Genomic DNA, 12,055 nt, shown 5'->3' with positions numbered 1-12,055 from the left:
TTTTTAGCTCTCTACATTCAGGTTAGAGCCAGAAGCGCAAAGCAAACGGAACATGCCAGATGGGTAGTCTGCTGCTGCAAAGAAGTCTCTGGAGCTGTAAAAGGTAATTCAGTCCAGCTTCTGTAAACTACACTTCAGGCAAGATGACTAATAGGAATAATCATGAAATCAGCAATATAAAGGAAAATACATCTTCCTGCAACAAAATGAGAAAGGCATTCAAAGGTAGAGACAAACTGGGAGGTTGACTTTGCAACTCCTTGTGGTAATGAGCAGTGATCAAGATTACAAAGAAGAGATTTGTGCCTGAAAACTGGCCTGCTTTTTTCAAGCTTAGCAGTTGATCTAATAAAAGATAGTATCTCCTCTAAAACCTTGCCTCTCTTAGATTTTTTGATGAATTCTTATTAGACAAAATAGTGCTACTTCATTTTTCATTGGGGATTTTAAAGAGCTTTACAAAGAGGTTTATAGGTATCACTGGGATTCTTGATGCATGAAGTACAAAGTACTACATCCTCAGAGGCAGTTCTTGGTGCTTTGACACTCCGTATGACTCAGAGACTGATGTGCTGTTAGATGGGGACAGCCAGGTGCCTCAGCACAGAGCACCTGGGAGGCTGATCTGATGAAGCTGGATGAGTGATTTTGCTGGAGATGGAAGTGCCCTTCTTTCCCCTCACCCTCCCAACACAGGTGCTGTCCTGAGCTGGGACTTGCACAATTCACCACTATGTACTATCTCCTGAAGATGGATACTTGAGCCATCCCTTATTCACAAAATACAGACAACCTCCTCTCCAAACATCATGGAGCTCTCACTTGGAATATCAAATTCCAGTTTCAAACACTTTCAAAATCTGAAAATGTTTGGCCTCTTCTCCTCTATCTCTTGGTAAAGTTCATTAATTCTCCTTCTGCACCCCCCACAATCCAATGAACATTTAATCACCTCATTGAAATTGGAACAGTTTGAAACAAGGGAAGGACAATCTTGACTCCCTGTCCCATCATCCTTTCTCAAAGCTTACTCTGAGCCTGTTGTTTAAGGTGCTTCCCCAGAGAGGCAGAAAATGCAAATTCCCATCTACTTAGGCAGAGGTGGGACTTGAAGTGGGAAGAAGTGGGATCTCCCAGCTGCTGGATGAATGTCACTAGACCAGAACGGAGTGTGCCAGCGCCACAACATTGAATCTTACATCCATTTCTAAGTTTGATATCCTGACAGATCTGAGGTACAAGACATGCTGAAGTGCTCAGCAGTCTCGAGACACACTGGGCATGTCGAGCATATAGGACACATCAGGAACATCTTAGCGTTAGATGTTTACCTGACAGCCAGAGACAAGTGGTTCTGCCCCTATGCGATTCCAAGCCCTCTATATTTTCTCTTCTTGGAAATAAATACTTTTGCACTTCAGGAACGCCCAACACCACCACCTTCCAAATCTAGAACACAGAGCAGCAGACTATGAAACGAAGAGATATCTATGGTACAATAATTCCAGCTTTTTTAATCAATAGCTGACCTGCTCAAGGAGAGCTTGGATACTGTAGAAAGAGAGTGAAAACCAATGGTGGCATGAAGGTGTGCTAGGACAAGAAAACATGGACAAAGCTCTGTGTACCTGGGGTCAAACTTTCCAAGCTGTCTCAGTTCAGTTCTGTTTTTTTCATGTGGCAGTTTCACGGTGCACATTACCTGTGCAGTTGAGCACAGCTGGGAATGACTTCATTTGAATCTATTCCCATTCAAACTGCAGGCACAAACCCTGTGAAGACCATGAATTACACCCTGGACTTTGCACAAATTTCTCTGTGTGAGTAATCTTACATTCATACAAAAGCAGGCTTTTAATATCCTTGCCCAGACAGCTACAGAAATTTCATGGGTGTATGAGATGGACACATTTTGTGACCCTTTAACTAATTATTGTGCTGTTACTACCCTTGGTGCTTTCTGCGTTTGCTGACCTCAGACTAAACTTATATACCTCTCTTCACATGATTTCAGACTGAGTAGGACTTTCCTCTCATATCCATTTTTATTTAACTCTGATCTGTCCCTTTTATGAAATTCTGAGTTGGTTTTCATAGAAATCTTATCTGAAATCAAAGCTCTGTTTCTATGTAACGCTTTGGCATACAGCCTTATCTCGTGCTATTATTAAAAACAGAAAGCTCTTTTATTAAGGTATATTTTTGACCTCTGCTCTTCTCTATTTAGAACAAAACCTTCAGCCTCATGGCCAAGAATAGAAGCAGTATCATTCAGTTCCCAATTCTATACCTTAACTGCTAGATGATGCTTCCTGTGAGTATATAAAATTTCATTTAAATGCAAAATCACATTATGTTTGCTTACACTAATGATGTGTTAATATTATTTTTTATATCTTGCCTTTCCTTATGACCTCCCTAGTCCTCCAGGGCTTAGCAGATTTTCAAGGTCCATTACAACAGTGGAAGAAGGTTTATGTGACTACTTGTCACTCAGCCTCTATGTTAAAGATTCCCATAAAACAGCTGGGGACATTTTTTACACCATAGTCAGCACTGTTTGAAAAAGCACTCCATGACTCTGTGTGAACAAAATTTCTGACAATGCAGATATTTTAGGAAACAAGCAGAAAAAATTCTAGGATATTACCACCAGCCAGGCACTAGTATTATCCAAGAGTTCAGCACTTTCAATATGTGATGAAATATCCAAAAGTACATTTTTTTTGCAACCACATGTATAGAATGAGACGCGTTCCACTTAAACAGAGGACACTACATTTGTATAAAGTAGTGTTAAGACACTCAATCCCAGCCCATCATAATTACAGTAAAAGAAAAACAACATGTGGTTCTGTAGATAAAGTTACCAGGTAAGAGGATAAAGAGTTATTGTTAGTATATAGTGCTCTGCCAAGAAATTATGACTAACAAGATATTAAGAAACAAGTAGAATTTAATAAAAGGCTCAATAAAAGTGGCTATATTGCACAACAATCTATTGCAAAAGCTTTTAATAGTAAAAATATGACTTATTTGTGACTCTGGCTTATTATGTAGGTTGTGAAGATGTTTTCTGAGTGCAGAAGGAAGGTAGAAGAAACATTCTATGCTCTACAAAAGCTTGGGTTCTATTTAAAATCTTTTTCAATCAGAAATGGAGTATCTGAGGAATAGCAATTGTAATAAGTCTCATTATCTTCTGAAAAACCAAGGAATCACAGACAATGTATTTGTCCAACAATATAACCATATGTTCATGTTTTTTTGATCAGCAGTAATATTAGCCAGCTAAGCTCCAAATTTGAACAGCACTTTAGTACCAAGCTTTTCACTGAGTTGGCAAACAGTCACAGTGAATGAAATACTCACTGCACTGAGAGATGGTCAAAATTGGAATTTCTGTTCTGCAGGAAACTCTGACCCTTCAAAATTTGATGATGACCTAAATCAGAAAGAATGTCACTACTTCAGAATTTCCCATTAAACAAATGGCTTGAAGAAAAGAGATTCAGGAATCCAAAACAAAAGCATTTTGGTAATGACAAAACAATTTATTTTGACACGATTAATGGTTTTAGTTTGATATGGTAAAAAGCTTTGCATCAATTGTATCTAAATGCTGTCTAAACCATTTGGATTACATTTGACGTCATCACAGTAACATGGTTAACATTAATACACAATGTAGAAGGACAAAATAAAGAACTGGAATTACTAAAACTGAAGATTTTTATGAAACTGAAATAATTATTTCTGACAGTTCTCCATGGATATCTCCACTGTGTCTGTTATAAAATCTTAACATATGAATACACTTCATTCACTGGTAATAAACAGAACAATCCTCCCTTTCCTTGCCCCAAAACAACTAGATTGAAAAATGTGATTAGGTATGGCCTTTCTGAGGTGAGTGGGAGTTCTGGCACTGACATCAATTAAGTCAGAACTTTTTTCACTGATTTCAGAAGGACTACTTGTGTACTTGAAAACATGCGAACATAAATCCTGTATTGATCTGGAACCTTAACAACAAAACTTCAAAGGAAATGATCCCATCTAAATCCCAGCTGAGAGCATAGGGCAAAACTCTTAAACATAGTGCATAGACTCTCAAAAAGCAAAAGCATTGTCTAGCCAGATTCTGAGAACATTTTCCATTAATTTACATCATCTGGAACAACAGCAAAAATAGATTATTTCAAAATCAGTATGACCAGTCCACCAATTTTAAAGCGTCTTCAACCACAGGAAAATAGTGGCACTATTTTTATCACACACTTAGAAAAAAAAATCATTACTGTTACTGCATTATTAAAATCTGCATACTTATAAATAAGGTAGCAATTTCCAACATGAAGGAGATACTGTTCTCAACAGTCAATACAATAAAACTAAATAATGTGGTAAGATAAACAAGAGATTTCACCAAATGTGGGCAAATATGCCTCAGGCACCAACTATTATGTGCACATCTGCCCAGAGAGCAGATTGCTATCATCTAGCATTATCAAAAGGCTCCATGTATTTCTCAGAAAACAAGCACAAATCTTAATAAATCATGGCACTAAATACATGTTCCTCCGTCAGTAAGACATCATCTTCCACCTTGGTTGTGCCTGAGAGAAAATGTTTCCTTTTTTTGTGTGTGTGAATTCAGATAAAAAGAAGAGTTGATTCTCTTCTTCCCTCCACCCTAATCCCTTGAGCATGTGCTTTACTGCAGACTTGAAAGGCCTTATGGGGCCCTTTGTATTGGTACAGGCAGGGCCTCATTGCCAAGCCCATCTACATTGCCTGCCCCCTTTCTGATGGTGCCTAGGAGACAAATTTCTTTGGATGACTGCTGGCCTTGATATAAACATGAAGCTAGAGATCCTTACATCATTTTTTTTCCCAGTGCAGTCCAAAGAACATCCCCCCTGCTGCAGCATATGAAAGACTAACATTCATCTTCATCTACCTCCAAAATCAGCTGGTGCAAAGTAAAAGGTGTCCAACAATAGAGAAGCATATTTAAGGGCAAGTAGAAAACAATATTTCAAGTACAAATCATGCAACACAAATTATTGCAAAATGGCATTGAAATTTTCAGAATGATCACTTAAAAGCCTCTTTGTTTTCTTTAGATGAATGTTCATTTTTGGTGCGTTAACTCAGTATTTTTGGTATCAGTAGGTGGAATGCATACTTTAATTTAAACTTCATAAGGATACTAGCCAGAGCTTTGCAACTGCATTCATCTAAATAGATAACTGTATTTAATATTGCAGTATAACCTTGCTTAGTTTTCAAAATAAATTTGCAAAGGGAGTGGACTACTCTGAGGATAATCTATGTGATAGAGAGGGTTTTTTTTAATCTCTATGCCATTATTTGAAACTGACTAAACCAAATTTGTTACTTAAGTTACGTGGGAAACCAAATGGACTTTGAACTCTTCTTCCAGGTACAGCAATGTAGTTGGAAACAAAGCTGTGCCACGAAGCAGATTACCCAAAGAAAGTAGTTCTGTCAACCCTATTACAACTGGCTGGAGTGACTGAACTGTGTTCCCAGAGTGAATACACCACAGAGATGGAAAAGGAGCAGATGATCTCCCAAGTACCAAGGTTTTTAGTACAAGTCCCAGCCATTACTATGGAAAAACCTGTGTGGATCCCATTGGATCTCTATTAGAACTATGGCAGCCCGCAACAAGACAAAACAGAGATGAGGAGCAAGTAGGCATCCACTGAAATGTGAGGCTAAGGACAACCTCTCCGTGTTGACAGATGTGATACACCATTGTGACAATGCAATTCCACTGAGGTTCTCTAATCCACATTTAAGTATTGTTGGATATTGTTAGTGAATTTTCCACATGTTTTAAGTGTTCAAGCAATGATCAAGCACCTTGCTCTATCAATGTAAATTTTTACCTATGTTTATTAATTATGTCTATCGACAGCAAAAGCATGTAAAGTGTTTAACAATGATGAGAATTAATGGCTTGGTAGAATGTGCAAAAGGTTCACTAGAAACTTGTGGCTAATGGCCAGAAGTCAACATTACCACAAGCATAAAATCAGAGTAACTGCAAGAATGATTCCAGGCCAATTAAGGTTCAGTAAACATTCAGCATCTGTGGGTTCCTTATGGTTTTTATTAAGCCAGAATGAAAGCTTTATGCACATATTTCTGTACTATTTTTTTCCTTTATGCTTAAAATAAGAAGCTTCTCCCTAAAGATCTCCCAAGGTCTGAATCCTTTACTACATTTAATCACTTTTGTTGTCTTTCCTTCTTCTTGGCAGCAATTTTGCCCGAGTACTCCTGGGACTGGTGTTGCATTACAGATTCATCAATGATTTGCTGCTTACTCTACATTATCCCACAAGTGCTGAGGCAAACAGTTCCTTGCCAGGATCAAATGATCCTCTATATTCGCCTGCAGTTTAAAATCTTGTTAATGCTGACACTTCTGATGAACGCTCCACTTTGACATCGGAATGTGTGAAACCTGCAGGCTTTGGTGACTGCCACATAAACAGGTACCCAGGGCACAAAGTTTTTTCTAGGTTCTCTATTAGCCCACAGGGACATAATCAACTTAAGCAACATCCTTACCAGAAACAACGTCAAACAGAACAGCTCACACATACTGTTTGTCTGGAGGTGATGCTGCTGATGGGTGACACAGAGACTGCTTGCTAAACCAGCATGTCTGAGGATTTTGCTCTAAAGTCAATTAACTTTAATGGTAAGACTCCAAATTGCTTCAATGATCTTTGGACCAAGCTCAATAAGAACTAATTAGGTCTTCATTCCAAAGGTTAGTTGTCAGAATTATTAATGGATTTTTGTTTACTTGTTTTTAGTATTGGACAAGAGAGTCTTTTTTAGTTATTTAGAGGAACTGACATAATTCAGAAAGTCTTAAATTAAAATACAGGTGCCAGTATTAAAAAAATTAATTTCCTGTAAACAGACAAGTAAAGAATTTTACACCCTGTGCAAATGTGGTCCATTTCACAGGGACAAAGGAAACACAAACTAAAGTTAGTGACACCTGTAATTTAGTTCTGTGGTGTTTACTACACTCCACAGCCTTACCAAACCTTGTATGTGTTTAACCTGAGTACAGCTAGGTTTACTGTCTATAGCTTCCAGTTCTGACAACAAAGTCTAGGACCTGGGCTGGACTTTTCAGAACTCATCTCATTCCCTCTGCTGAAAACTCTTGACACAGGAGAAGATTGTGTGTCCAAAACACTTACCCCAGGAGAGAACATACTTGAAGAAAGACTGTGACGACGGTTCCTCATATAGGAATACCACACGAAATGCTTGTGCAGTCTCGGCACTTTCTATGATTTATTTCTTCTGTCAGCAGATCATCACCTGCAAATCAAATTAAGAAACACTCAAAATCTGAAAGTTACAAATTAGACCAAAGTCATTTATGTCACGATTTTTCTCCTACTTTTCCTTCCTTTCTTTTCCTGGAAACTGCAGGAAATATTTGAAGTTCAAAGTGCAATAAATATAATCTAATCAAGTTACATTTATAGCATACAAGACAGGAAACAGAGATGTAGTTCTTTACTATGAATTGGTCAGAAAACAAAATTATTTAACTTGAAATGCAGTGCTCAAAAAAAGACCTAAATTCAGTCTTTGGATCCTGGAGTCCAATTCTCTCTGGCACTAACAAAATGTCATGTCATTTTCTAGAAGAACAAGGTCTGCACTTTTGCTGCTGAGCACTGAAAACCTAGTTATACAAGGAGAGGAGAGTCTGTCTTCATGGTATGGTGGAGGAGATGAGAGAAAAGTCATACCCTCACTTGGTGCATACAAAGGCAGAGACCCAAAAAACTCTTCCTGGGGACAGGGACTGCCCTTCTTTCTCCCTGACAGGGAGATACAAGGGAGTAAAGGAGGAGGGTAGCTCCGCTCTCCTCCATCTCCCATCCACCTTGCAGTCACGAAAAGAGTAAGTTCAAATGAATTCTGGCACAGAGGTTTTCCACAGGCTTCCCCACCTGCCCCTTTGCCAGAGGCCTTGTCAGCTGAAACATGTGCCTGCTCTGTAGCTGCTCCAAGTCAAGGTCACTTGCTGTCTTAAGGCAGATGAGACTCCAGGATACAATTATGACGTGCTGAGGGTTACTGGATGGAAGTCAGGGTGGGCACAGAAATATGCACACACATCACTTGTTCTGTGCTTGGACACAAACCCTTGGCAACCAGGTTTGTCTGATGTGATGGGCTGAGGGCTGGGCTGCAGTTCAGTCTCTTTCAGAGATTTAGGTTGACTGTGTAGCACTGGTGTTTAGAAGCAGCGACACTTGACTTGAGCTGAAGACAATGTGGGCAAACAGCTTTTCTGAAAATCAGTTTCTCAACAGTCACAGAGTCATAGAACCACAGAATGGTTTGGGTTGGAAGGGACCTTAAAAATCATCGAGTTTCAATCCCTCGGACATGGGCAGAGACATCTTCCAGTAGATTGAGTTTCTCTAAGCCCCCATCTAACCTGGCTTTGAACTTTTTTAGGAATGGGGCATTCAAAACTTCTCTGGGCAAGGTCTTGTAATAGCACTGAGCAACAGTTACTCAGATTTCAAATTAACAGAGAGAAAATAAACATATTTTGGATTAATATGAAAAAAAATTGGAAGAGCTTAGATGAACTATAGCTCTGTGCCAAGTCCAGACTAAAGTCTCAATTAGGATGTGTAAGCATCTTTTCAACCTGTATGAAAAATAATCGCAAAACTGGTATTAAACTATGCCCAGTCAATCAGAATGATCCATAATGTGGAAGTTTTTAACAAGCTGCTGCCCAACATTTTTGACATGTTTTAAAACAAGCCATCCTGATCAGCCCTGTAGAGGCAAGTGATTCTAAACCTAATGACTCTCCAAAGAGAAGAAGGCATAAAGATTTAGCAACTCAGTAGACATGACTGCACAGACCTCTGCTGCCAGCTTGGAAATGACAAATGATTTGTTAATAGAGAAGCTTTCTTTTTGTATTATTTTTTGCCAATGAAGTGAAAACAGAGCATTGATTAAGCAATCCAAGCTGAGAAAATACCATCCAAATTGGATGAGAGCTTTCAGACTAGCAGCTTCAGACCAGGTTTCAAGGCTTTGAAATACAACTTCTGCTTGTTGCTTGATGCTTAAAGATACCTATCCTGGAGCCACAGACAGTAATTGATGTCAAGCTGACACTGTAGTTCACAGATGAATTTCAGTTGTGTGGGCCATGCCACATGCACAACGCTTGTGTGAAAAAATGCTTTCTGTATCAAATGCTATGAACTGAGAGAGAGGATTAATAGAGACATCAACAAAAAAGTTCTCTGCACAAATAGAGTATGGCTGAAGAATACCAATAGCCCAGCATGCCTCTGACTTAAAATCACCCTTCTCTTCCACCTGTCAGATGAAATCATTTGTACAAAAATTCAGACTGAGCCTTTCACTCACTCACAGTATTAGTTTTCTGCACAGCTAAGATACTAACTTATATCCTGTGGAATAATTTTACCAAAGTCACCATATGTATTCAACAGTAAACAAAAACTAGCTGTCTAGAGGTAATTAAAAATATTTTCAGGTTTTTTCCTCTTGCAGAAAAGAATTAAGTTTTCCGGGGGAGCTTTAAATACAAGCTTTAGCACTCACAGATATTAAAGTTTGAGTGACTCATATTCTCATTCGCTTGTGTAGCTACACTACTACACTGTATTTCCCTCAATTCATGACAGAATAGGCTATGTCCACAGCCATAAAGCAGAGACAGTGGCATGTCACGGAGCACTAAGTCCAAACAGGAAAACAGGTCCCTAAGTAGAAGAGGAAAAATGAGCATCTAAATTGTCATCCTCAGAAGGCACTATGGAGACTTATTTAAATTAAAATATGTAATAAATGTTTAAGTTGACTGTTTGGTGTCTGGGGAGGGGGGGGTTATTAAAATAAACCTGCACAAAAACATGCCCTTTCACTAAAAATATCCTAACACCCATAGAAAACTGCCGCAATGAGAAATTTTCGCCTTAATCAGGTCAGTTTGTCTGGACAACTGCTGGGTAAATAGCTCTGCCATTCTATTTGTATTGCAGCTCATGCTCCAGAGCTCGGAAAAGTCAACATAGGCTTATAAGCAAAGTCAAAAACATGCTTCATTTTTAACAGACAAGCATTGAAAAAAATGGTATGGGGTTTCTTTTCAACTAGCAATCTGTATATTTTATGCATCCAAAAACTAAACCAGTTATTTTTGTGTCTCTGAATTTTAAATCAACACCCATTATTTTACAGCCTGTTAACAAACAGAATGTCCCTGATATAGCAGAATTGCTTTCCTGAAAAGTTCATGCAGGACTACAAATCGTAAGGCTAAGATCCTTTTTTCTGAAAATATTGTTCAGAAAACAAGCACAGAGCAAACTTCCCTTACCATGAATTATCAGCCCTATTTAACCTATTATCTCCACATTCTTGATTGAAAAGTTTCCAATTGTTTGAACACCTTCTTCCCTGAAAAGAAAACAAAAACAAAACAAAAAAAACCCCCCTCAAAACATGAAGAATAAGAGTACAAAGATTTGTGTTGATTGTTTTAGAAAAGAAACTGAGGAAAAACCATTATCAGTGATAAAATTATTTGTATTTTTTTGTTGCTGTTGAAATGAATTACTGAGCACAAGATTTGCTAGGTGAGTAACTGCAACACTGGTGCCAGAGGAGACCTTCTTGTAGGACTCTTTGCAACACTGTGATGGTGCTTGAAATTCTATTCATAGTCTGAGTACCATCTTGATCAGATTTTCCTTGAAATTCCTTAATATAACATTATGCAAGCACTTCTACGGGATTTGTTGTTCTTTTTGGAAATCACAGAACCATAGAATGAATCATAGAATGGTCTGTGTTGGACAGGATCTTAAAGATCATCTAGCCCCAACCCCGCCTTGCCCTGGACAGGAACACCTCTCACTAGACAAGGCTGCTGAAGGCCTTGAACACTGCCAGGTTTGTATCTCCATGGACAGCCTGTTCCAGTGTCTCACCACCCTGACAGAAAGGAATTTCTTCATAATTACAGTTATACAAAAAACTCTTTCTTTCTAAATAGAGTACATAGTTTCACTGCCTGAGAGGGAAATAAAAGCTGTGTACATACGTGAAATGACACACTTCAAAACAGAATTCTGCTTCCATGATTTTCTATGGCCCAGGATCCTGCTTTGATGGGAAGATGACATATTGGGGAAGTACTGAAACACACACAGATTCCTCACTAACCTCTCCTGAATCTTTCTGACACACACTCACAGAAGTGACATTCCAGCTGACTTTTGTCAGTCAAACTTAGATTCACTGATGCTGCTGAAGTAAATGAATGTAGTTACATACAAAAGAGATTTGAAGAAGGTTTTTTTTTCATTCTCACAACAAAAAATTACACTACTCAAAGTAGTTGTGTCTATTAAAAAAACCCTCTTTTTTTCATTAACTCATTATTTTAAATATATTTCAAAATTTATTTGTAGTGGAAAAAGGATTTATAAGTAGGAACCACAGGAGAGTCATAATTCAGGTCACATTTGTGCAGCTCACCAGCTAATCTGAAAATCTAAATCTGCAGAGACTTTTTGATATCTTCTCAGAACTCTGCATCATATTACTTATGAATGGACTCAATTCAAAAGAAAGGTTTTAAAATGCCAAAAAATGTTTTCTGCATTGTCATCTACTTCTTTGTTCAGCCTGTTCATCTCTTTTGCTCAATATTTGCAAATTAACAGACAAATTGTGTTCTGACCCATCCACAGCCTCCTCTCTGTAACAGATTAATGGCTAATGCATATTCCCTCTGGATTGGCTACAAAATGCAATGGCTGCGGTGGAGAGCATACCACACTTTCTACTTTTACCAATTGCTTTGTGTATGGTGACAGATTATTAAAGTGAAACAGCAGGAAGATAAATGAAATTTTGTCTCCTTTTATTCCCAGTATCCTACTGAAATTTCCTACTCCTACTAACAACT

The 12,055-nt window shown here is 38.3% G+C and overlaps 1 long non-coding RNA gene across 2 annotated transcripts in view; it reads right to left on the bottom strand.

Annotated features, from left to right (window-relative positions):
- LOC131086415 (uncharacterized) overlaps positions 1–12,055 on the bottom strand; it is a 77,678-nt gene that overhangs the window by 52,710 nt on the left and 12,913 nt on the right. For both annotated transcript variants that reach the window (XR_009114749.1, XR_009114750.1), the window contains exon 2: positions 7,260–7,383. This is a non-coding gene — a long non-coding RNA (uncharacterized LOC131086415). The remainder of the gene's footprint in view (positions 1–7,259; positions 7,384–12,055) is intronic.

The sequence above is a fragment of the Melospiza georgiana genome, chromosome 1, assembly GCF_028018845.1.
Source record: "Melospiza georgiana isolate bMelGeo1 chromosome 1, bMelGeo1.pri, whole genome shotgun sequence".
NCBI classification, from domain to species: domain Eukaryota; kingdom Metazoa; phylum Chordata; class Aves; order Passeriformes; family Passerellidae; genus Melospiza; species Melospiza georgiana.
Note: the sequence above shows the minus strand (reverse complement) of the source record. Positions and strands in the feature narration are given on the sequence as shown.